The 25,600-nt window shown below is 44.1% G+C and overlaps 1 protein-coding gene and 1 long non-coding RNA gene across 3 annotated transcripts in view; both read right to left on the bottom strand.

Annotated features, from left to right (window-relative positions):
• Positions 1 to 25,600, bottom strand: part of ATXN1 (ataxin 1) — a 463,177-nt gene that overhangs the window by 286,140 nt on the left and 151,437 nt on the right. The gene's annotated exons all lie outside the window — the stretch shown is intronic.
• LOC144576580 (uncharacterized) overlaps positions 1 to 25,600 on the bottom strand; it is a 434,267-nt gene that overhangs the window by 257,230 nt on the left and 151,437 nt on the right. The gene's annotated exons all lie outside the window — the stretch shown is intronic.

The raw sequence follows: 25,600 nt of genomic DNA, 5'->3' as shown, positions 1-25,600 counted from the left end.
GTATTAAAAAGTATCATGGCAGGGTGCAGTGGTGCACACTTGTAATGTCAGTACTTTGGGAGGCTGAGGCGGGTGGATCACAAGGTCAGGAGATTGAGACCACCTTGGTCAACATGGTGAAAACCTGTCTCTATTAAAAACACAAAAATTAGCTGGGCATGGTGGTGCATGCCTGTAATCCCAGCTACATGGGAGGCTGACGCAGGAGAATTGCTTGAACCCAGGAGGCAGAGGTTGCAACGAGCCAAAATCGTAGCACTGCACTCTAGCCTGGTGACAGAGCAAGACTGTCTCAAAAAAAAAAAAAGTATCAAATCAATATCACCTCATTTCCCCAAGAGTGATATGTCACCTAAGTCTTAAAATTACTAATTTTTTATTTGATTGTACTTTCATTTTAATTCCCAAGCTCAACGAAAACCAACATGTTCACATTTCAATTGCATGTAAGTTGATGGTTATTTTAGTAAATTAAAAATGCTAAGTAATCCCAAATCCAGATGCCAAAACACTAAGCAAAAACCTAAAATCCACATCCTGCCTAAGCAGCTAAATTTCATTAGAAACAAGTCAGATAATAAAATGAAAAGGCATGTGTGAATTCCAAAGTAAAGATATGAAAATGAAGAGAGGAATTTCTATATATAGTATAACCATGTCTTAAAAAATACTTAAACATGCTTACCTATTTACAACTCTACATACTAATACAGATCTCATCATCACTGTAACACAACATGGATATGAGCATATCAAGAAATCAACAAAATTATTTATGGATGCACAATAGCTCTGCTTTTGTATATATGTAGACATTTTCTTGCACTATTTTGATTGTGCCTCTGCCTTTGCATATAACACTCCCTTTGATTAACATGTCTTTCCCCTCCTTGCCATCTAGAAAATTCCTACTCATTTTTCCACCAAGCGATGTGGCTCATGCCTGTAATCCCAGCACTTTGGGAGGCCAACTCCTGATCACCTGAGATCAGGAGTTCGAGAGCAGCCTAGCCAACATGGTGAAACCTCGTTCTCTACCTTAAAAAAAAATCATAGTAATACAAAAAATAGCCAGGCATGGTGGCAGGTGCCTGTAATCCCAGCTACTCAGGAGGCTGAGGCAGGAGAATGGCTTAAACTCGGGAGGTGGAGATTGCAGTGAGCTGAGATCGTGGCATTGCACTCTAGCCTGGGTATCAACAGCAAAACTTTGTCTCAAAAAAAAAAAGAAAGAAAGAAAATTCCTACTCATTTTCAAAGCCAACCTTGAGCTTCAATTCCACTGTGATGTTTTCCCCATCTATCCCCTAATGTTTTCTGGAAATCCAAGCACAATGGCTTCTGCCCTTGCCTGTGTTCCCGAGCTCAGCGGTGGCATCAACATCACTCTGACGTCTTCCTCTTCCAAATTTATGCCCCATATTCAGCCTCCCAGTCATACACCTCAACTCCCTCTGCTCCTCCCCTGCACCACCCTGGCTCATCTGGACTCTTCCCCTGCTCCCCTGTCTCCCTGCTTCCCCCCTGCCACCCACTGCCCCTTGGCTCCTGCCTAAACACATCAGCGGCTTTTCATTTTTACACATGGCCCCCAAAACCTGGTATAATCCAGCCCCCGCATTCTTTTCCAACTTGCCCTACACCTTGGCTGGCTTACTTTCAATTCCTTAAAAGGACCTTGCTTTTCCAGGCCTTAGAGCCTTTGCACATGACTTCTTCCTTGCTAAGCCTTCTCGAATCACCCACTCCTTCCATCAAATGACCTTGTATTCTTTTCTCCTTCAGCTCTCAGCTCAGTCCTCTTTTCCTCAAGGGAGTCTTCCGGACTTCCCCAGCCAGGTCACTACCTCCTATGACATACTTGCATAGACTAACCCTTCCTGGTTATAGCAATCATCTTTGTAATTTTACATTTTCTGGTTGGCTCATTGATTAATGCTTGACTTCCTCCAAAATCAATAAACTCCAGAAAGGAAGAACTGTGTCCACTCTCACCCACCCTTCATCTTCGGGATTCAGTGAAGTGCTGTATGCGTTTTGGGTGCTCAATGAAATCTGTTGAGTGAATAAATGAGCCAAATAAGGAGAGACGGACTTAAGGGACGGAAGAAGGTAGGAAGAAGGGAAGGCCATCCCTTAATCGTAATGATTTAGTTAGTGTTTATCGGATTGATCTGTAGATCGTTTTCCAGCACACAGAGTATCACGTCTCCATTCCTTTGGATAATACGCAAGGCTCCTTGAGATCTGACCCCAGCCATCTGTGTCTCTCCTCCCGCTGCACTTGACCCTCAGCACCTATGGGGTCCCTCCCTGTAGCTCCCTGACCCGGCCTTGCTTCCCGCATCTCCACACCCTTCTCTCTTCTGTTCCCTCCAGTCATCATCTTTACAAATTCACTCAGTCTTCAAGTTTCAGGGCTGGGGCTGCCTTTCTGTGAAGACCTCCCTGACGCCTTCTGGGAAGCTGGGGCCCTTTTGTCTCATTTTTCTATAACCTTTGTATCTAACCCTATTAAAGCCATTATCATATTTTTTGTACTTGTTTCTTAAGCAAATCCATCTTTCCCGCTTTTCCTTTAAGGGACAACGTAAGTCCCTTAAAGGAAAGAAAGAGGTATCCCCTCATCACGGTACCCCAGAGTTTAGTACAGCAGCCTGGCATATAAACTGTTAATAAATATTAATTGAATTAACAACAAAAAATGTGTGTATATACACACACATATATATTATATATATACATTTATATCTATCAGACATACACACGTTTCATATTGCAAAGTTTCAGAGCTAGACATCTAAAATATACTATTAATAGAGAATATTATTATTAAATGTTGTAAGGCAGAATGATTACAAATTCATCTGTAAAACGGGCCAATAACACCTACCTCACAGGGTTATGGGAGTTCACTAAACTACGTGAGGAAAATGTTTAGCACAGAGCTCAGTACACTAGAAGCACCCTATAAATATTGATGGTACAGTCACTATCGCTATCACTATTATTGTTAGGGCACTAAGTTGAATTTACAACTCATGGGCAAAACGTAACAGTTTTATGTGCCAGTATTTTTCATATCAAACCATTAATTAGCATTAGCATCTATGTAAGGACATAAAATGGCTAGAGAGGCAGTCAGAAAATTAAGGATAAAGAAGAGTCTTTATTCGTTGCAGCTGAAGGACAAATGATTTTTGTATGTTTCGGTAATCTGTGATATGTGTGTGGAGCGACCAAGGCATCAACAGCTAAGCATTTCTGTACAGAAATTAACTATGAAATCTACATGACAGAAACAATACCTATTGCCATTCAAGTGCAGTAAACACGGAGGTGACATAATTATAAATACTCACTGTAAATTATTTCTTTTGCTATAAAAACAAGTTAGAGATACATATTCATCCATTTCTGTTAATTACTGGACAGAGTAATGTGACTGCATAAATAAATACTAAGGATTTGACTAATGAATATGTCATAAAATGTCTGAGTTAACAGCAAGCATGTTTCACATGTGGTCTATTAGATGCTATATTAATTTAGAATTGCAGAAATTTAATGAGATAGGCTGCAAACAGGAAAACAGAGGCAAGTCTATTTTGCAACAGTATTTTGGAAAAAAAATAAGAAGGAATTGTTCCCAAATGCTACCAGTACATAGGTGAACAGAATGAACTGTTAATAGTTATTTTACGAAACAAACTTACAGCTCTGCCCTATGTTGTTTTCCTCTTGCATATTGGTCAAATTTAAATAATGGATACTAGTGTTTTATATATTATGTGCTACTGAAATATAAAGACTATCATTATTACATTTGGAGATTTCTATTCTCAATTCGCATTTATCTCTGATAAAAGATAAAACCCCAAAGCAAATCATATTTCTGATTGAGGCTTTTCTTCAGAGGTACTAGAGTTATAGGAGAAGTTTAAAAATACTAAATTCATAACTTTTTTTTTTTTGTTTTTTTTGAGACAGGGTCTCACTCTGTTTCTCAGGTTGAAGAGAGTGGCGTGATGACGGCTCACTTCTGCTCAACCTCTCGGGCTCAAGGCGATCCTCCCACCTCAGCCTCCAGAATAGCTGGGACTACAGGCACACACCACCAGGCCTGGCTAATTTTTAAATTTTTGAGTAGAAACAGGGTCTTGCTATGTTGCCCAGGTTGTACTCAAACTACTGGTCTCTAGCAATCCTCCCACCTAGGCTTCCCAAAGTGCTGGGGCTACAGGTGTGAACCACTGTACCCAGCTATAACCTTCTCTTTTACCATGAGAATATTCAACTCCTTTTAAATTGAATTATAATTCTATTCCCTGGCCACAACTGTTGACCAGTTTACCCTAAGTATATGGTTCTTTGCAACATAATTAAAATAAAATGAGAAGGCAGAATAGACAAAGCCAGAAAAGTCTTAATTTGGTCATTTTCATTTAAGTTCACTATTAATTTCATTATCATGATGCTTATGTTTGTGTCATAACATCTGATGGAATCTTAGAACACAAGGCAAAATTCTTCATTCATTATGCTGGTCCTTCCATCAGGGATGTCCCCATTCATTCAAGCATTGCTCTTCCTTTAAGATTCAGCTCGATGTCACTTCCTTTGTGACACGATCCCACACATACTGCATTTTTCCTGCCGTGTAATGATCTGTCTCCCTTTCTAGACTATGAGCTCCTTAGGCGCCTCTACAAAGTCTCTGTATTTTTCATAACAACCTGCACGCCTAGTTCTTTGCACAGAATATACTCACAGTAAATCCTGGTTTGATGTGTGGGTGAATACACACACTTTGATACTCTAGGACTATGGTGAAAAGGCCACGAATTGTGATTTCAAGTTAAAGGTTAAAGCAAAAAAAAAAAAAAAACCATTTTTTAGTGAAATGAAACTCAGCGTTTTCACTTCCAGATGCATCAGCATTACATAAAAGATGTTGAAACTATTTTAAAAAATAGTCATGCTGCGCATTTTCCTGTCTGAGAATTAGTCTGAAAATACCAAATCCCCCAGGGGCCGCTGGGTGTTCTCAAGACAACTGTTTAGTTAGGTATTGATTCCATGCACTCATTTAATGGAAATCCGGAGTAAGACTCAACCTCCCTGCCACCAGCCTGTCACTCATTATTCTGCTCAGCTGTTTCAGAATAAGCGAAGATTCCCGGGAGAGCTCTGCCCACCCCTCCCAGTACAGGCCAGCATTTCGGTGAATCCTAGCAGCAGAGAATTTCAGTACTCGAAGCAGCAGAACATCAGCCCCAACTTACATTTTCCATTTCCATTGTCATTCTTATTCTCACATGGGCCTAGTTCTTAAATATCTGCCTTTAATTTTTCAAGACTGAACCCTTGAGCCGCTGACAATGTGCCTGGCTGCATAACATATTACATCATCACTCACATGCCAACTCCTGCCTCACTCAGAAGGCCACACGTTGCTCAGAAGCGAACGGCGGGCTGCAAACGAACAGGTTTCTCATAAAATCCTGCTCAGAAGTATTAGTCACTTGGCTGGGCACAGTTGCTCACACCCTTAATCCCAGCACTCTGGGAGGCACGTGCCTGTAATCCCAACTACTCGGGAGGCTGAGACAGGAGAATCGCTTGAACCTGGGAGGCGGAGACTGCAGTGAGCTGAGAAGGCGCCATCGCACTCCAGCCTGGGCGACAGAGCGAGACTCTGTCTCAAAAAAAAAAAAAAAAGTATTAGTCACTGTTGGGAAAATGAATATGGGTTTTCCAAGAGGTCAGCAAGCCTTTATTTGATGGATTTTCTTTCCTCCAGGCCCCAAGATTTTCTAGGCTTTAGGTAGGAAGCGCTATACAGAAAGCTCCCACGTCTCCTAGCTCATTTTGCTCAGTAGTTACTGTCAGCCTCCCCCTAATACCTCCACCACACACCTCCACCACTCAAGGAGTGACACTGTCAGAAGCAGGCTTTTTAACTCCTCCTGTGTGATATCAAGCCCCCTCCCTGGAGACTATGAAAAGAGAATGTTAGGAAATAGAGATGGGAAAAGGAAACACAAGCAATAATTCTGACTTATGCTATCATTTTAAAAATATTTCTATTGGCCGGGCGCAGTAGCTTACACCTGTAATCCCAGCACTTTGGGAGGCCGAGGCGGGCAGATCATGAGGTCAAGAGATCGAGACCATCCTGACCAACATGGTAAAACTGTCTCTACTAAAAATACAAAAATTAGCTGGGCGTGGTGGCATGCACCTGTAGTCCCAGCTACTCGGGAGGCTGAGGCAGAAGAATTGCTTGAACCCGGGAGGTGGAGGTTGCAGTGGGCTGAGATCATGGCTCTGTGCTCCAGCCTGGCTACAGAGTAAGACATCATCTCAAAAAAAGAAAAAAAAGTCTATCATGCAATGTTTGTAACCTACAAAAGAACACACTAACATGTATGCATCCTGTGAAGCATAACAATAACATGAACACCATACACCGGACCGCCCTATTTGAGAACTAGACATTGAAAGGTATTTGATGCATCTACCTATTTGCTATTTCCCTAAGCCATCCTCCTGCCTTCTCTCCAGGGGTAACCACTATCTTACATTTTCTATCATCACTCTCTAAAATATATGGTTTAATTTTGCTTGATTTTAAACTTTATAATTCTATCATATAGTCTTCTGTGACTAGTTTTTTTCACACAACATTGTTTCTAAGATTTAGCCAAGTTTTGCATATTCACTGCTGTATAATATTCCATTCTGTGAAAAAAGTATATATATGTAGGTATGTGCATATATATGTGTGTGTATACATATATACACATATATAAATAAAGTGCTCAACAGACTAAAATATAGTCTAGATAGATGCTAATCTATATATTAAGCCAATTATTATACATATTAGTCTATTATATATTAGACTAATATATGTCTATAGAGATAGAAACATACATATTCATCAAATTATACATATTAGTTTAATTATTATATATTAAACTACTATATATTCATCTACAGGAACAGAAGCTAATACACATTAGCCCAATTATTATACATATTATTCTAATTGTTATATATCAGACTAATATATATATTAGTCTATTGATGACCTTTAAAATGTTTTAGGTCTATTAGCAACAATGCTGTGTCCATTAGGAACAATTCCCATCAGCATAAGTTTCCCTGGGTTACTGCCGAGGAGGGTCTATGAAGTTCACTGTTACACAGTAGCGCCAAATTGTTCTCCAGAATGACTATAACAACCTACACTCCCACCAGCAGTGCACCCCATCATTCTGTAAAACTGATAAATCATTTTAGAATCAACAAAGAGATCTATCTGTGCTAAAGCTGGTGTTTCTACTTTACAGGCTCAAAATCTAAATATCCATAACGAAATAAGCATCCTGTCTCTCTCTCACATTGGTGAGTTTATACTTTGTTCATCGCTAAGCATAATAAACGAGAGTTATCTCCTAAGATGATGGTGACTTTACCACCTTCAAACACGGCATTAACTAATGACTTAGATTGAACCAAGGGTTAATAATTTGATGACTCCCCATGACCTTCTTTCTTCAGTCATTGAATTCTTAAGCAAGGTGGGTACCCAAAGTGTCCAAAAATGCCCTAGCTTACATGAGGTACCAGGGCCAAAACCGCCCACCCAGAACAGGAAACCATGTGCAAATGTTAAGCACTTCTAACTTGTGAAATAGAGAGACTTCTTTCTTTCCTTCACTATTAGAAGCAGAGGAAGGAAGGGCTGAAATAGATGGAAGGAAGGATTCGCTTTTGTTTTAAAATAGCAAAATGGAAAAACTTTGCAATTAGATTTTGCCAGACTTAGGCTTAAAGGAAAATGATTCTTTCCCCTCCAAAAGACAAAGGTCAGAGTTTGAGACTCTTCACGCTTTGGTCCTGGCTCAAAAGGTGAGCTACGCATTGGCCAGTTCTTCATCGCCCTCCTATGTGTACCTGTAGACTTGTTTGGGTGTGAGTACAGAATTGGCAAATATGGGGTATGAGATGAGGCAATGATAGTGTGGACAGAATGTGGTCAAGAGATCAAGACCATCCTGGCCAACACGGTGAAACCACATCTCTACTAAAAATACAAAAATTAGCTGGGCGTGGTGGCGTGCACCTGTAGTTCCAGCTGTGCGAGGCTGAGGCAGGAGAATGGTTAGAAGTGGCAGGAAAACACCACAGCTGATGCTGAAGCTAATCTGGAGGGGAACTAATCTACCTTCTTTAACACAAGTGGAGTCCAGGGCAATGGTCTGTGAGATGTGGTCAGTGTGTTCTTTTTTCCATTATGGTCTCTTTCTTACTGGTTAACTGCAACAAGCAAGGAAATGGCTGAAAAGCAGGCAGTGAGGGGAAACGAAGGAATGAGGCTGTCACCTGTACAAAAGATGTCTCTGGAAGACAGAATGTTGACAGGAAGTAAAACAAGCATCATATGCTACTAGTGCCTGTTAAGTCACCTTTCTGGTGATTTTTTTGGTGACTATCGGTGAAGTCTTATGCCTCATTAAATTCTCACACTGTTTTAATTAAGCAGGGCCTTATTTTCATCACACTGGTGGTGCCTTCTCGTTTTATGCTAGTGCGCTGGAACTCAGCCAGGCAGGGTTAAAAAGAATTAAGAGACTTTCCTTCTTGGTCAAGGAAACTTTTGGAACTCTCTTTTTTTGTTGTTTTTCATTTTTTGGAGACTGAGTCTCACACTGTCACCCAGGCTGGAAAGCAATGGCACAATCATAGCTAACTGCAGCCTTTAACTTTTGGGCTTAAGCAATTCTCCTGCCTCAGCCTCCAGAGGAGCTGGGACTACAGGTCCATACTTCCCTAATTTTTACTTATTTTTTCTAAAGAGGAAGTCTCTACCTTGCCAAGGTTGATCTTGAACTCCTGGCTTCAAGCAATCGTCTCATCTCAGCCTCCCAAAGTGCTGGATAACAGGTGTGAGCCACTGTGCCCAGACCTCCTTTCCTCTTCTATCAAAAGCTTGGTAAACAAAGTGACCTGATTTGCATATCTAGAATTGGGTGCTGGATGCCTGCAAATATAACAGGGAAATATATATTTGGAACCTCAGGGGAATCACCAGCAAATACATTAAAATCATAACACTTTAAAGGAGCCCTTTGTAATGCTGATATGTAAAGATCCCATTACATAGTCATGGGATCCCAAACATAGTCATACTCCACAACCATAAAAATCTTTTATTTAAAAATGACTGGGCCGGGCACGGTGGCTCACGCCTGTAATCCCAGCACTTTGGGAGGCCGAGGTGGGTGGATCACCAGGTCAAGAGACCGAGACCATCCTGGTCAACGTGGTGAAACCCCGTCTCTACTAAAAATACACAAAATTAGCTGGGCATGGTGGCACGTGCCTGTAGTCCCAGCTGCTCGGGAGGCTGAGTCAGGAGAATTGCCTGAACCCAGGAGGTGGAGGTTGTAGTGAGCCGAGATCGCGCCATTGCACTGCAGCCTGGGTAACAAGAGCGAAACTCCATCTCAAAAAAAAAAAAAAATGACTTTGGGGCCAAGGGCAGAGGCTCATGCCTGTAATCCCAGCACTTTGGGAGGCCAAGGCAGACTAATCACAAGGTCAAGAGATCGAGACCATCCTGGCCAACACCGTGAAACCCTGTCTCTACTAAAAATACATAAATTAGCTGGGCGTGGTGGGGCACACCTGTAGTCCCAGCTAGCTACTCAGGAGACTGAGATAGGAGAATCGCTTGAATTCGGGAGGCGGAGGTTGTAGTGAGCCGAGATTGTGCCCTGCACTCCAGCCTCACGACGGAGTGACACTCCATCTCAGAAACGAAAAGACTTTGGAACTTTGGATTCCTATGCTACATTAAAAGTGTGTTGGGCATTTGGTCCAGTGACTTAGATTATCCTTTCAGGAGAATTACTGTACTTCACTGTAAGTGCTTAATGAGGGACTAATTAATCCTTCCCCTTCACTTTAAATTCCTCTGCAAAATGAGGTCAGAAGCCACTTCCCACCCAAAGCACCTCATGGAGGCTGCATCAAATACTACAGCAGCATTTGTCGATGGGGACCCCTTTCCAAAGGCAAGATGGGTATAAGAGAAATCTTCGTCAAGGGCTATGCCTTCCACTGGCAGGTACAGAGCATAAAGAAGCTCAACATTTATTAGAAGATCTCCCACAGGAGCTGTTCAAACAAGCTGAAGCACCCAGCACATACTTATCTCAGCGACTCTCTCCTTTACCTGCTGCCAGAGACAGCCTTCCTGTTCCCTGACTGGGTGTCTCGCTGGCTGTGCACTCACCTGCAGGGTGCAGGGTGCCTCCCCCCGCATCTCCCTCCTGCTCCATCTGCATCAGGCACTCAGAGGAGCGCCACCGCTCTGGGTCACCGGCCTGCTCCCGCTCTGCCACAGCCTCCCAGTGGCTTGAGCTCCTACTTCTTCTACTAGAAGCACGGCGAGCAAATTAGAGGTTATAAACACCACCGGTGGAAGTAGGAAAATTCCTTTCAGCTTTGTAAGGGAACTTTGTCAGCTGTAAGAATCTCCAGGGTCTAAGACGAAGGTACATGCTCACCCTTGCCCCTTAGCTCTGTTGGGCATGTGTGGACCACACCTTTTTTTGGCCACAATTATGGCAGAAATGCCCAGAAAAATGTTGCTTCCCATTTTTCAAGGAATGCCTCACATGGATGAGAATACTGCTGGTCCTCAACAAGCAGCAAGGAACTTTTTTTTTTTAAGACCGAGTCTTGCTCTGTCACCAGGCTGGAGTACAGTGGTGAGGTCTCGGCTCACTGCCATCTCCGCCTCGCGGGTTCAAGTGATTCTCCTGCTTCAGCCTCCAAAGTACACCACTGCAGGCGGGGGTGAGATTACAGGCGCTCACCACCACATACCCGGCTTATTTTTTGTATTTTAGTAGAGACGGGGTTTCACCACATTGGCCAGGATGGTCTCAATCTCCTGACCTTGTGATCCTCCCATCTCAGCCTCCCAAATGCTGAGATTATAGGCATGAGCCACCACCCTCAGCTGAAAGCATTTTCGTTTCTTTTCTTTTTTTTTTTTGAGACAGAGTCTTGCTCTGTTGCCCAGGCTGTAGTGTAGTGGCTCAATCTCAGCTCACTGCAGCCTCCACCTCCCAGGTTCCAGTGATTCCCTTGCCTCAGTCTCTTAGGTAGTTGGGACTACAGGCACACACCACCATGCCTGGCTAATTTTTGTATTTTTAGAGGAGACAAGATTTCACCGTGTTGGTCAGGCTGGTCTCGAACTCCTGACCTGAGGTGATCCACCCAACTCGGCCTCCCAAAGTGCTGCGATTACAGGCGTGAGTCACCATGTCTGGCCTAAAACTATTACTGATGTAAGGGGAAAGAGATTCCTGAATGCTAAATGCACTGCTGCCAAATCCACGGCTCCCAGTCTAGGCTGAAGTTTGATTAGGAGACCATGAGTCCACACATTTCTGGCCATGGACAGCAAAGAAAGGCAGCTGAGTTCTAAACTGTGCTGGAAGGAGAAGCCGGCAGTCTAAGATTTAAAAAAAAATACAGAGTTTGCCATTAAGAATGAAGTAAATTGCTAACACAGATTTTTAATGTTCTTACACAAAAATGATAAACTGGTGCGGTGATGAATATATTAAGTAGCTTGAATCTTTCTATAATGTATGCATTATAAAAACATCACACTGTACCCCATAAATATACATCATTAAAAGAATAAATGGTGAAGATGTTTTTTAAAAAATGAATGATGCCTTCATGGCATGCTACATAGCTTGTCACACCGTGCCGGAATGGGTTGCCAATGTGACATGTTTTTAAGGTCACAACCCTCCAGCAACGCACTGATACCAGAAACCCCATAATTAGAATATTTCCTTTTGTTTAAAGATGGTTTCTCTTTTGAAATTTCAGAATATATGCTCTTTTGGAAGTGGTATATGCAGATGTAAAATACATGCATATGCATCTTTCTAAATCAAAGTGGAGTATTGATCTTAACTTTACCACTCTCCAGCTCTGTCACTTTGGAGAAATTATTTACTGGCTTGACCCTCAAGTTCATCAGCTATAAAAGGAGTCATGGACACTAGTCTCAGGAGACTGGTGCAAAGCTGAAGTTCAGTTATGTATATAAAAGTACACGGCCCAGACCACACCCACAGCGGGCCACTGGTTTTCCCTCTCTTTCTACACAGCAGGTCAGAAGAAGTGAGGACAATGCAAGGACGCTGGCTTCCTGGTGTGGAATGATAAGGCCAGCGAGATGGAGTGGGGGTGGCAGGACACCTGGGCCCCAGGACAGAATCTGTTTCACAAAGGCAGTGAGGGGAGCTCTGCCCTAGTGCACAAAAAGGCTGAGGCTGACACTGTTTTGCTGTGTTGACCAGCAAGGCTGCTGACAGAGAAACTGGCCTCCACCAAAAAGCCACACCTCTCCTTTTCCTGGCTTGTGTCCAGCTGAAAAGATGAAGCATTCAGGTGCATCTAGACAGCTATACCCCAGGGGTACCTGCAAGGTAGCAGGAGCAGATGAGGTAATGGCCAGGTGACAGGAGGACATGCCAGCAGAAGGAGCTAATGCAGCTTCCAGCTTGCTGGTGCCCAATCAGACCCCACTGATTTGGAGACTTTCCTGCCAACTTACCAAAAATTGGTCTGACACCCAGTGGTGTCACCAAAGATGTTTCCTTATCTTACGTATCAGTACCTTAGCACCCAGGGATCATTCTTTCATTACCTCAGTTGAAAGAGCCAGCCATCATTGCCTTCCAAGGCATGAACCAACAAACCTTACCACTCAGGTGAACAGACCACAGAGAGGACTAAAAATGGTAGGAAGGGACAGGCCCTATCGTAGCCTGATACAAAAATTCATTTGTGCACTGAGAAGACTTTCAAAAGTGTTCTACTCAGAAGATAAACTCTCCAAAGATTTCCTTCTATCATTGCCATTCATTTAAAAAAAAAAAAAAAAAAAGCTTAACTTGAATGAATGGGAACAAGAGAATTATTTCAAACATAATAAATAGTAACTGGGTGCATTGGTTCACACCTGTAATCCCAGCACTTTGGGAGGCCGAGGCAGGTGGATTACCTGAAGTCGGAAGTTCGAGACCAGCCTAACCAACACGGAGAAACTCTATCTCTACTAAAAAAAATACAAAATTAACTGGGTATGGTGGCGGGCACCTATAATCCCAGCTACTTGAGAGGCTGAGGTAGGAGAAACTTGAAACCAAGAGGCAGAGGTTGTGTTGAGCTGAGACTGCACTTCAGCCCAGGCAACAAGAGCGAAGCTCTGTCTCAAAATAATAATAAATAGTAACAGCTATCACACCTAAAGGTGACATTATCTAGAAACATTACATGTCAAGACATCAGCCCTTCTGTTCCTTCTGTTCCCCCAAGAGGCCTATTTGCAGAAGCAGCAAAATGCGTGCAGAGTAGTGTTATGAGTGCTTCACTTTTAGGAAATTTCAAAAGGGAAATGATACATGTCCTACATGGAAATCTTGTATGTGGTTCATTGCGCCTTTTTTCTTACACAGCTGCGGTGAATTCTTGGCCATTATTTTTTATTTAATAATTAAGATGAATAATCTTAGAGTCATACATTGTAACTGTATCTTTAGTAAGCTTAAAAATTCCAGCTGACCTTCCCCTAGCTCATAGTATACTTTCGTGCTACTTCCTTCCTACGAAGAGCTGTGTGCACATATGTGGCACAATTTTAATACGATCTAAGCAAAACCACAAACCAATAAAAGCATCATCCAGTGCTTCTCAATGCTAAAGGAAATGATTTTGGAGCATACACACCACTGATTACATTCTATTAACACAGATAATTAAAAGTTGACTGTGTGATAATGTTAAATAAGAGGCACAACTTTTTTTTGAAAATTTCTCCCTGATATTAGCTATGCAAAAACACTGACTGAATGTTCAACGCTAATCAAATTCATCTCTTCTTAAGAGCAGTGTATAATAAATGGGTAGCCTAAAAGGAATGCTTTGAACAGAATGCTTCACTATTGTCTGATTATTCTAAATTTAAAACTCCAACAAAGGAAAGGATTATTCTTCCAAGGTTCAAGATTCATGAGGATTTGGTAATGAAATTCCTTAAGGAGAGCAAATTAAAAAATTGCTATCTACAAGCTGCCAGTATTTCATGTCTGTATAGTGTTTTAAAATCAAAGTCACCATCCATTCAACAACAAATGTTTGTTTGGAATAAATGAATGAAAGAAACAGCCTCAAAATACTTTACAAGTTTAATCACCTATAAGTTATGAATTAGGCAGCAACTTCAGTCATCCCCAAACGCACAGGCTGGGGCGAGGTAAACGTCTAGCATGCCAGAGCCAGAACTAGAAACTCAAGTCAGTCCTTTGATTCTTAGAAAATGACCCCATTGTTGGAGCCAGTTGCCCCCTGCAGCTGTCTTCCTGCGTACTCTCAGTGCCATTTGGAAGGCCTGTTATCTAGGTCAGGTGAGCTAAGATGAAGGAGGCATACAAAGTCAGGCTTGTCCCTGAAATTATACAGGTAGTCAAGAAAACAAAGGACCCCATCATCACCCACTAAGCTATGTGATGGGCACCTAGCTGGTAAAAGGTGTTTCCAAGACCAGATCTAAGTTATTTCATAGGTAACTTTAGAAAGCATGTCCCAACATGTCAGTCTTAAATTCCTGTGTCATTTCATTATTTATTTGCCAGGCTGAAGTGCAGCGGTGCAGTCTCGGCTCACTGCAACCTCTGCCTCCTGGGTTCAAGTGATTCTTCTACCTCAGCCTCCTGAGTAACTGGGACTACAGGTGCACACCACCGCACCCAGCTAATTTTTTGTACTTTTAGTAGAGACAGGGTTTCACCATGTTGGGCAGGATGGTCTCGATCTCCTGACTTTGTGATCCACCCATGTTGGCTTCCCAAAGTGCTGGGATTACAGGCGTGAGCCACCACACCCGGCCAAATTCAAGTGTAATTTCAAAACAGGTTATCAGTGTATAAGGTAGGTAGGAAGTCTAAGCTACATTGCCCAGAGCATTTAGCCTGCATCAAAAGCTAAAATTGAAAATGAAATTCTTAAGTGTGCTGCTATCTTTACTCTAATGAGGTACATGAAACAAATGATTGGTGCTAGAATGTATTATAACAATCCTAAGAAAGAAAGCTCCTGCTGGATACTTGGTAAGAGGTGGGGTCCAGGATTTCCGGAGGACTTTGAGTTTATTCCTCCAACACTGCTAAAACGCATCTATTTTCTATTCTGTCTTTCTAACAGGATGCAATCTGAGAGCCAGCCAGACACTTAAAATCTATTTGTTTCAACAATCCAGAGGAGAAATACAAGTAGGAGATTCTCTGCAAGTGTAATCTATTTTGCAAGCGGAAAATTCTCATGTATTTTAGGGTCAGGGTTTTCAAATCATAAATCTTAAAAAGTTTTCAGACTCCATGTCAAGGGACTTCAGAAAATTAATATTCCCCATGCTAAGCTGTCCTTTGTGTCCTAAGTTTAAGAAAAGTATCTGCCCACAACAGCTATTTTATTCATCCCAGAGGAAAGGTCAGCAGAGCTGTCCTTGGCAAAATCATAAAAGGTGAAGCTCATCTGTAGGATCCTTCCCCTTAGGCTCTCTAGGTGCCTCCCCACTGGGCCCCAGGGGTTTCTGCTCTGTGATTCTTTCCCACCCCTGTCCTATCAACTTGAACACTAGTGAAATACCAGTGTTTCAATATGAATACACTTCAGTCACTGTGTTTGCTCCCTAAAAAAAAAAATCTGTACTTTAAAGCTTTTAATTTTAATGGAAGCATCAAACACTTCATTTTCTTTTAAATTCTAACATCAGTGAGCAGCCAAAATTCTGAATGAGGAATGAGGAACGAGGAGAAGGTAACTCCACTACTTTTTTTTTCTTTTTCGAAATGGAGTCTTGCTCTGTCGCCCAGGCTGGAGTGCAGTGGTGTGATCTTGGCTTACTGCAACATCCACTTCCCGGGTTCAAGCCATTTTCCTGCCTCAGCCTCCCAAGTAGCTGGGACTACAGGTGCAAGCCACCACGTCCAGCTAATTTTTTGTCTTTCTTTTAGTAGAGACGGGGTTTCACAATGTTGGCCAGGATGGTCTCAATCTCCTAACCTTGTGATCTGCCTGCCTCGGCCTCCCAAAGTGCTGGGATTACAGGTGTGAGCCGTCACACCTGGCCAACTTCCCCTACTTTTACAAGCTTCTTTTGCTTCCTATGAAGGCCTGCCATAAAGATGGAAAGGCTTTGACATCACAAGATGGGTTCATGTTCCACTGTGACCATGAACAGGCTATGTAACTGAGCTTCTGTTACTCATTTACAAAACAGGAATTATCATAATACAATGTAGTATAACATAGTAATTGTGAGATAATGCTATAAAGCGATTGGCCCATTGCGATCTTGAAGAGCCGTCTCAGAAGGAATAGCGTGGTTTCTAAGTGCAAATAAATGCAGCCGACTGGGGTGGACTGGGGCACCTCCGCTAAGGGCCTGTTACCTAGAATTACATCACTGGGACCTGGGAGAGCATGATTTTTTTTTTTTTTGAGATGGAGTCTCGCTTTGTCACCAGGCTGGAGTGCAGTGGCACGATCTCGGCTCACTGCAACCTCCACCTCCCTGGTTCAAGTGATTCCTCTGCCTCACCCACCTGAGTAGCTGGGACTACAGGCACCCACCACCACCCCCAGCTAATTTTTGTAGAGATGGCGTTTCACCATGTTGTCCAGGATGGTCTCGATCTCCTGACCTTGTGATCCACCTGCCTCGGCCTCCCAAAGTGCTGGGATTAGAGGCGTGAGCCACCGTGCCCGATTCTTACCAGTTTCTGAGAGCTTGAGGTCTCAGGCCCTGGAGACAGGTGTCCCCTAAAGGCGAGTCTGAGGTTAGCCCATTTCCCAGTTACCATTCTCCTTTTCCCTGGTTTTTCTTGCAAGAGCCTCTAGGCCTTTCCTACCCCTCCCTCCTTTCCTTCTGGTCTCCGGCCTCCGGTTGCCCACAGACTGAGAATGCAGCACCATACATTTGCCTTCCAGCCTCCCCACTCCATTCTGTAGTAAAGTTCTCATGGGGGCACCTCTAGCAGCCCAACAGTTGAGTGTACACAGCCTTGAGTGCTTAGTGGCCAGAACCTCATTGAAAATACAGTTCCATGGCTGGGCGTGTTGGCTCACACCTGTAATCCCAGCACTTTGGGGGTCGAGGCAGACGAATCAGGAGGTCAGGAGATCGAGACCAGCCTGACCAACATAGTGAAACCCCATCTCTACTAAAATACAAGGAATTCGCTGGACTTTGTGGCACGCGCCTGTAGTCCCAGCTATTTAGGAGGATGAGACAGAGAACCACTTGAACCCAGGAGGCGGAGGTTGCAGTGAGCTGAGATTGTGCCACTGCAATCCAGCCTGGGCAACAGAGCAAGACTTCATCTGAAAAAAAAAAAAAGAAAGAAAAGAAAGCACAATTCCATAAGAAAGAACAAAAACACAGTTCCATAAGGAAAGGCAGATTTTAAGATGAGCAGGTGACCAGGCAGGCCGTCACCATAAATGGGGTGAGCTTGTCAAAAGCTAGGCTTGACTCAGTCACACCTCATTTGGAGGTTGAAGTTCAATGGCAAAAATCAAATATAAAAATGCTGGCAGAAGTTTAGAGAGCAGAAAAGGGTATTACCACAAGAAAAGACCCAGGAGGCTTCACCAGAGCAGGCAGGAGGAAGTAGGTGAGTCACAGCAGGTGGAGTGGGGGAAATGTTCTGCCAGGCGAGACTCGTGGCCGTGGGGTACAGGAGAAGAGGTGGACAGGTTGGGTGGGGATGAGGACAGCAACAGAAGATTCACAAAGGCATTGTGCAGCACCTCATGCAGGGTGGCGGGGACATTGTGCAGCACCTCATGTGGGGTGGGGGGGGCATTCTGCAGCACCTCATGCGGGGTGGGGGGGCATTGTGCAGCACCTCATGCAGGGTGGCGGGGCATTGTGCAGCACCTCATGCGGGGTGACGGAGGCATTGTGCAGCACCTCATGCAGGGTGGGGGGGCATTGTGCAGCACCTCATGTGAGGTGGGGGGGACATTGTGCAGCACCTCATGCAGGGTGGGGGGGCATTGTGCAGCACCTCATGCGGGGTGGGGGGGCATTGTGCAGCACCTCATGTGAGGTGGGGGGGCACTGTGCAGCACCTCATGCAGGGTGGCGGGGACATTGTGCAGCACCTCATGTGAGGTGGGGGGGCACTGTGCAGCACCTCATGTGGGGTGGGGGGGCACTGTGCAGCACCTCATGTGGGGTGGGGGGGCATTGTGCAGCACCTCATGCGGGGTGGGGGGGCATTGTGCAGCACCTCATGCAGGGTGGGGGGGCATTGTGCAGCACCTCATGCAGGGTGGGGGGGCATTGTGCAGCACCTCATGCAGGGTGGCGGGGCATTGTGCAGCACCTCATGTGGGGTGGCGGGGACATTGTGCAGCACCTCATGCGGGGTGGGGGGGCATTGTGCAGCACCTCATGCAGGGTGGCGGGGACATTGTGCAGCACCTCATGTGAGGTGGGGGGGCATTGTGCAGCACCTCATGTGGGGTGGGGGGGGCATTGTGCAGCACCTCATGCGGGGTGGGGTGGTGCCTCTCCATCATGCAGGAACTGGCATGAGAGTGTGGGGACTGAGTCCTATGAGTTCCTGTGTCTCTACCAGGATTTTCCAGCACCGAGTGATACAATCTCTCCTAGAAGTGGTGGGAACTGATGGGAACGACCATGGAAGCTGAATGCACAAACCAAGGGTCTCCTTGTCTTGTCCTCTCATGGGATAAGGCTTTGTAAAGTGTAGATTTGCCAAGGTCTTTTAACCAAGTCTGCACATGGGAGAGACTCATGGGGAGCAGATGGAAGCGATTCTCAAGAACCTCTCAAGATAAAGAGATAACGAAGAACAGGCCAGGCCCGTGGTGCACACCTGTACCCTTAGCACTTTGGAAGGCCAAGGCGGGAAGATCACTTGAGCTCAGGAATTCGAGACCAGCCTGGGCAACATAGCAAAACCATGCCTCTAAAAAAAATACAAAAATTGTCCTGGTGTGTGGTGCACACCTACAGTTCCCGCTACTTGATGGACTGAGGTGAGGGGACCATTGCTTGAGCCCAGGAGATCGAGGCTGCAAGGGACCACAATTGCATCACTGCTCTCCAGCCTGGGTGATGGAGAGAGACCCTATATCTAAGAAAAAGAAAACAAAATTAAAAGAAATAAAGAAAATGTCTCAGTGCTTCAGCCAACTGGATTTTGTTTCTGCTCTTCTTCTTTTTTAGATAGGGTCTTACTTTGTTGTCCCGGCTGCAGTGCAGTGGCACCATCACAGCTCACTGCAGCCTCCGCCTCCTGGGACCAGGTGATCCTCCCATTTCGGCCTTCTGAGCAGCTGGAACCACAGGTACACATCACCATGACTGCTGGCTAATTTTAAAAAAACGTTGTAGAGATGAGGCCCCACCATGTTGCCCAGGCTAGTCTCAAACTCCTGCCCTGAGCAGTCCTCCCACTTCAGCCTCCCAAAGTGCTGGGAATACACATTTAAGCCACTGCACCCAGCTGACCACCTGGATTTTGGAAAAGTGGAGAACAGGGATGCCTGACTGTTAGACACAGGAGCCAGATGTTTTCAGGTTATATATGTGGATTATATCACATGCACATGTATGCAGTCTCTATCATATCAAGAGAAAGCGTCAAACACACCAGAGACATTAGAAAACACATCAAGGAGGGAGGAACAATAAAAAGTATTTTAATTGGCCCGGCACAGTGGCTCATGCCGGTAATTCCAGCACTTTGGGAGGCCAGGTGGATGGATCATGAGGTCAGGAGTTCAAGACCAACCTGGCCGACATGGGGAATGTAAGGTCTTTTAGGCTGATGGTGCCAGGGATGGCATGGTAACCTCTGTGACCTGCAAGGACACTCCAGATGAGTTCCTGGAACTAGAAAGTCTGAAGTAACTGGAAGACCATGACAAGGGGAAGAACGATCAACCCCTGTCGTGCCTAATTAACTTGAGACATTCTTCTAGTGTTTCTTATTGCCACCTCAACTGACGAGGCAATTGGACTGTAACCGTGACTCCAGACCCAAGGACCCCCTCTCAGCTCCGCCCTAAACTGTAACTTCTGCAACTTTCCACTGCCTACCCCAAACCTATAAAACCAACTCCTATCCCACCACCCTCCACTGACTCTCTTTTCTGACTCAGCCCGCCTACACCCAGGTGAATAAACAGCCACATTACTCACACAAAGACTATTTGGGCGGGGGGGGGGGGGTCTCTTCATTCAGAGTGCACATTTTAACAATGAAATCCCTGTCTCTACTAATAATACAAAAATTAGCCAGGCATGGTGGTGTGTGACTGTAATCCGAGCTACTTGGTAGGCTAAGGCAGAGATAATTGCTTGAACTCGGGAGGCGGAGGTTGCATTGAGCCTAGATTGCGCCACTGCACTCCAGCCTAGGCAACAGAGCAAGGCTCCCTCTCAAAAAAAAAAAAGTGTTTTAATTATGTAAAGTAATACAAATTAATAGTCTTTCACACGAACTGCCCAATTACCATGCAGCATAATATCAATTTAGTAGATCATGAACTATGTCTCCAATTGACTCACTTGTATAACTTACATTTTATGACACAACACTAAATTCTCCTTTGTATGTTCAGGCTCCCTGTTTTGTGATGCGGGTAACTGCAGAACTTGGGAGCTAGAATGGACCTTAGGGAGATCCCTTACAGCAACCCTTTCACTTCACAGATATAGAAACCGAGGCTTAGAGAGGGTACAACTTTCTCAAGGCCACAAGAGGACTAGTTTACAGCAGAGCTGGGCTTATATAACAGGGCTGCCCATGAGCTCTGCACAGTTCCAGAGCTATTCTTAAGATCCTCTCTGCACTTAGACAATGCCACAGGGACACACTCTCTTTATTTTGCAAGAACATTTGCTCACAATTCAGAATTATTCAAAGAGAATGGGAAACAGGTATGATGCATGGGGAAAGAGGTATGCTCAGGGATTCAGACGCTGGAGCTCTTGGTTAAGCAACTTTTGAATGATATGATACTTAGAAGAACTACCATCTCTCTCAGTAGGAAAATGAACAGAAGAACCCACGTGGTGCAGTAGAAAACTGCAGGTTATTCACGCAGTGACCCTAGGAGGATCCTCAAAGCTTACTAGCTATGCGGTCTGGAACACGTTATAGAAACTTGCCAGGTCTATATTCCTTTAACCATAAAATGGTCAAGATAATGACACTAACCAGGTGTAGTGTCTCATGCCTATAATCCCAGCACTTTGGGAGGCCGAGGTAGGAGGACTGCTTGAGCCCAGGAGTTCAAGACCAGCCTGGGCAACATGTGAGTCCCTATCTTTACAAATAAAGTTTAAAAATTAGCCAAGTGTGGTGGCACGTGCCTGTAGCCCCAGATACTCAGGAGGATGAGGTGGGAGCATCGCCTGAAAGCAGCAGTTCAGGCCGCAGTGAGGTATGATCGTGCCACTGCACTCTAGCCTGGGCAACAGAGACCCTGTCTCAAAATCAAACAAACAAAAAGAATGATACTTAATTCAAAGAGTTATGGGATGAGATAAGGGTCTATATTTAGAACATCTAGCACGGCACATAGGCTCATCACTTATTCAATATTCAATCAATATTTCTTTACTATGTCTCCTTATATAGCGTGCTAAGAAAGCCTCACCTCTGAACACATGTGATGGGTACCTGGATGGTGAAAGCTATTTCCAAGATCAGGTCTAAGTTATTTCATGCATACTATGAAATCTAATGCTATCTTTAGATCCAAAGTGCAGAGGATTTTAAGAATAGCTCTGGCCAGGCAGGGTAGCTCACGCCAGTAACCCCAGCACTTTGAGAGGCTAAGGTGGGCGGATGACCTGAGGTCAGGAGTTCAAGACTAGCCTGGCCAACATAGTAAAACCTGTCTCTACTAAAAATAAAAATTTTTTTAAAAGTAGCCGGGAGTGGTGGTCGGTGCCTGTAATCCCAGCTACTCGGGAGGCTGAGGCAGGAAAATTGCTTGAACCCAGGAGGCAGAGGTTGCAGTGAAATGAGATGGCGCCACCGCAGCCCAGCTCTGCTGTAAATTAGTCATCTGTGGCCTTGGGAAATTCATACCCTTTCTAAGTCTCACTTTCTACATCTGTGAAGTGAAAGGGTTGGCGTAAGGGATCTCCTCAAGGTCCATTCTAGCTCCCAAGTTCTGCAATTACACGCATCACAAAATAGGAAGCCTGAACATATAAAGGAGAATTAAGTGTTGTCATAAAATGTAACTTATACAAATGAGTCAATCAGACACATATTTCATGATCCACTTAACTGATACTGTGCTGCGTGGTAACTGGGCTTGGAAAGCATGTCCCAGTGTGTCAGTGTTATATTTTCAAAATGGAATGTCAATGTCTAGGGCGGGTGGGAAATCCAAGGGAAGTTCTAAGAGTGAGGCCTGTTTCCGTCTGACACGTCAAAATATGTGAAAATGTACCTATCTCCCTAGGCAACCAGGGTCAATTGTTAGGAAGCACTTCTTGCTTTATATGAAAATGTATCAGTAGAAAAGAAAAATACCTTGGAATATTTTTGTCGAGCACATCCCCAAATTCCTAAAGATGGCTCTTGGCTCATTTTTTTTAACCCTCAAAATCTCTACGAAATTGATCACAGATTCTAATATGGTTAACCACAGGTCTGCAGCTCACAACATATCTTTTTGGGCATGGTCTGAAATGCCCAAGGCAACTGAGGAAAGAGAAGTGTCTGTAGACAAAGGCCCCTCACTCAGTGGTGAGACAATAGGATTCAACAGTCTTCTTATCACATCCACTTCCCATATATAATTTTGTTAGTAAATGAGACATTAAAGCCTCATGGGGGAAAAAAGTCAGCAGTGTCTGAATTATGCTCTAAATAGATCTCCAGCTGAAATTGCTATGTGCTGAATGACATTTCAGTGGGAGCCACTGACTTGACCCGCAAGCCTCAGCATTAGTGCAGCTCTGTTCCACACAGCCCTAGCAATATTGTCTCTGGTCTAGAAGCATCTGCGACTTGGATGTTCCACCGCAAACAAACCTCCTCTATATCCGTCTGCCTATCCGGCCCTCTCTGTCTCTCTCCAAGGTCTCCCCTCTTTTTCTAAGTCACCTTTGTGGACAATCATCGCAGCTGGACCAGTGAGAAGGGAAAAAAATAGGAGTCAATAAATGAAGCTCTTTTAGGGTTCATTAAGCCCGTGAGCCACCTTCTGCCCATGTACTCTTGGCATGTTGGTTTTGACTACATCCCATTTGGATGTGAGGAGAACTATTTTTTCACTCTTATTCAAAGACATGTGACACTATTATCCTTTCTTTCCTTAAAATATGTTGGCATTCTTCTCTCCCTAGAAGGACAGTGCCTGCAAGGATCAGAAAAGCTTCTGGGGAGAAGCAATAATCTGCTGAATAACCAGGCCCCAGCTGCCAAATGCCACTGGGAAAAGTGCAAAGGGTGAATCGGGCACCGCTCTGAATCATAAACATTATTACAGGCAAAGTGACTGGCTGCTACTTGAGTGTTCTTCTCTACCTGCTTGGATCATGCACCACAATCCTCCTGGGGACTATTACAGGGATACAGGTATAGCTTACAATATATAAAAGCTGTGTGCCTGACAATCTACGTGTAAGCCTAACTTTATAAATTACTTGGTGTGCTAAACTTCCTGAGGGAGTTCATTATTTAGAGAACTCCATAAATACTTTTGTAAAATTCACAGTCCTCTCCATTTGCGTTTTGTAAATTTCCTCTCTCTGTCTTTAAAGCATGTCATCAATCTGAACATTGCCCACAAATATAAAGATGGGGGGAAGTCTACAACAGTGCTGGAAAATAAGAGGAGGGCACCCAGCATGCTTAACATTAAGACATTTTGTTAGAGACCAGAGAAAGCATCACATAAAAGGTCGAATCAGAAATGTGTCTTGGGATTCTCTTTCTTGAAAAGGTGGCACAGCATTGTGAGAAGAAACAAGAAGGGATTCTGACAGAGCAATGGTAAGAATCCTGCTAAAACAGACTGAACACTCGAGGTGAGAACAGGCTAGCAAACCAGAATGTGTCTGGCATCCAAGGCATCTGCATACAGAAGGAACTAAGCAGGAGAACCAAGCATAAGTACCTCCATGCCCATGGCTATCTGGTGGGATGTAAGAGGTCTCTCTATATAGCAGGAGTCTGATACCAGAAAAATGCATCCTCTGCTACAGTGGGGGCTTGGAGTGAAGCTAGGGTCAGGGAGCAGTTCAGAATAAGAACACCATCTCTTGCACGATGGCGCCACCCATTGCCAAGCAGCAGCCATATAAGGAAGAGCCCCAACAGAGACTGCTCTTGGGCTCCAGCTCTCTTCTAATTTGTGCAGCTGCTGAGACACACACCTGGTCTAGTACATTTTTAAGAATCAAGCCTTCAGCTTAAGACTCCAATCTTCTCCTAATGGTACAGAGATCATTTGTGAACAATTCCCAGGCCAGGCTAGCCCTCCAATCATTCAATGATGAGTAGACCCCAAACCAGCAACATCAGGCTTATACGACTTGGTAACAAAAGAAACATGCCGGGCGCGGTGGCTCGCGCCTGTAATCCCAGCACTTTGGGAGGCAGCGGTGGGTGGATCACGAGGTCAAGAGATCAAGACCATCCTGGTCAGCATGGTAAAACCCCGTCTCTACTAAAAATACAAAAAATTAGCTGGGCATGGTGGCGCGTGCCTGTAATCCCAGCTACTCGGGAGGCTGAGGCAGGAGAATTGCCTGAACCCAGGAGGCGAGGTTGCAGTGAGCCGAGATGGTGCCATTGCACTCCAGCCTGGGTAACAAGAGCGAAACTCCATCTCAAAAAACAAAAACAAAAACAAACAAACAAACAAAAATCCAAAAAATAAAGGAAGAAGATTGTTTCAATAAAGATTTACTACTGGAAACAGAAACAATTTTCAGACAAGACACGATTAGCACCTTTGAAGGAGAAGGATGAAAAAGAAGGGGAGGAGACCCAGACTTAGGCGTGAATGACAAGCAAATAAAAATAAACACTAAATTACAAAAAATATTAGCATTTTATTCAATGATTGATTTTCCAAAGTATTGTTTTAAACTGCATTCGATGCAATGAAAAGGAAAGACAGCCTTCTGGAGCATCAAACCAGGGAGTGAAGCACAAACTTGAAACACTCTCCCAAAAGGCGCTGGGAAGAAGACGAAAAGGATAACCAAACAAGACAGATTCTAATGGATATGGGAGACCAAGCAGGAAGCCAACACACAGGCAGCATGAGGTACGCAGAGTCGAAGCAAATGCCGCAGAAGCAATTACTAAAGAAATAACGAAAGAAGACTTTTCTAAACTGAAGAAATACCTGATTCTCAGAACCAACTAACCAACCAACCAACAATCCAAAAACTTACTCTTTGAAAAATGAAAGC

This window comes from Callithrix jacchus, chromosome 4 (genome assembly GCF_049354715.1).
Source record: "Callithrix jacchus isolate 240 chromosome 4, calJac240_pri, whole genome shotgun sequence".
Classification (NCBI taxonomy): domain Eukaryota; kingdom Metazoa; phylum Chordata; class Mammalia; order Primates; family Cebidae; genus Callithrix; species Callithrix jacchus.
The sequence above is the reverse complement of the archived record's forward strand: the minus strand, read 5'-3'. Positions and strand labels throughout refer to the sequence as shown.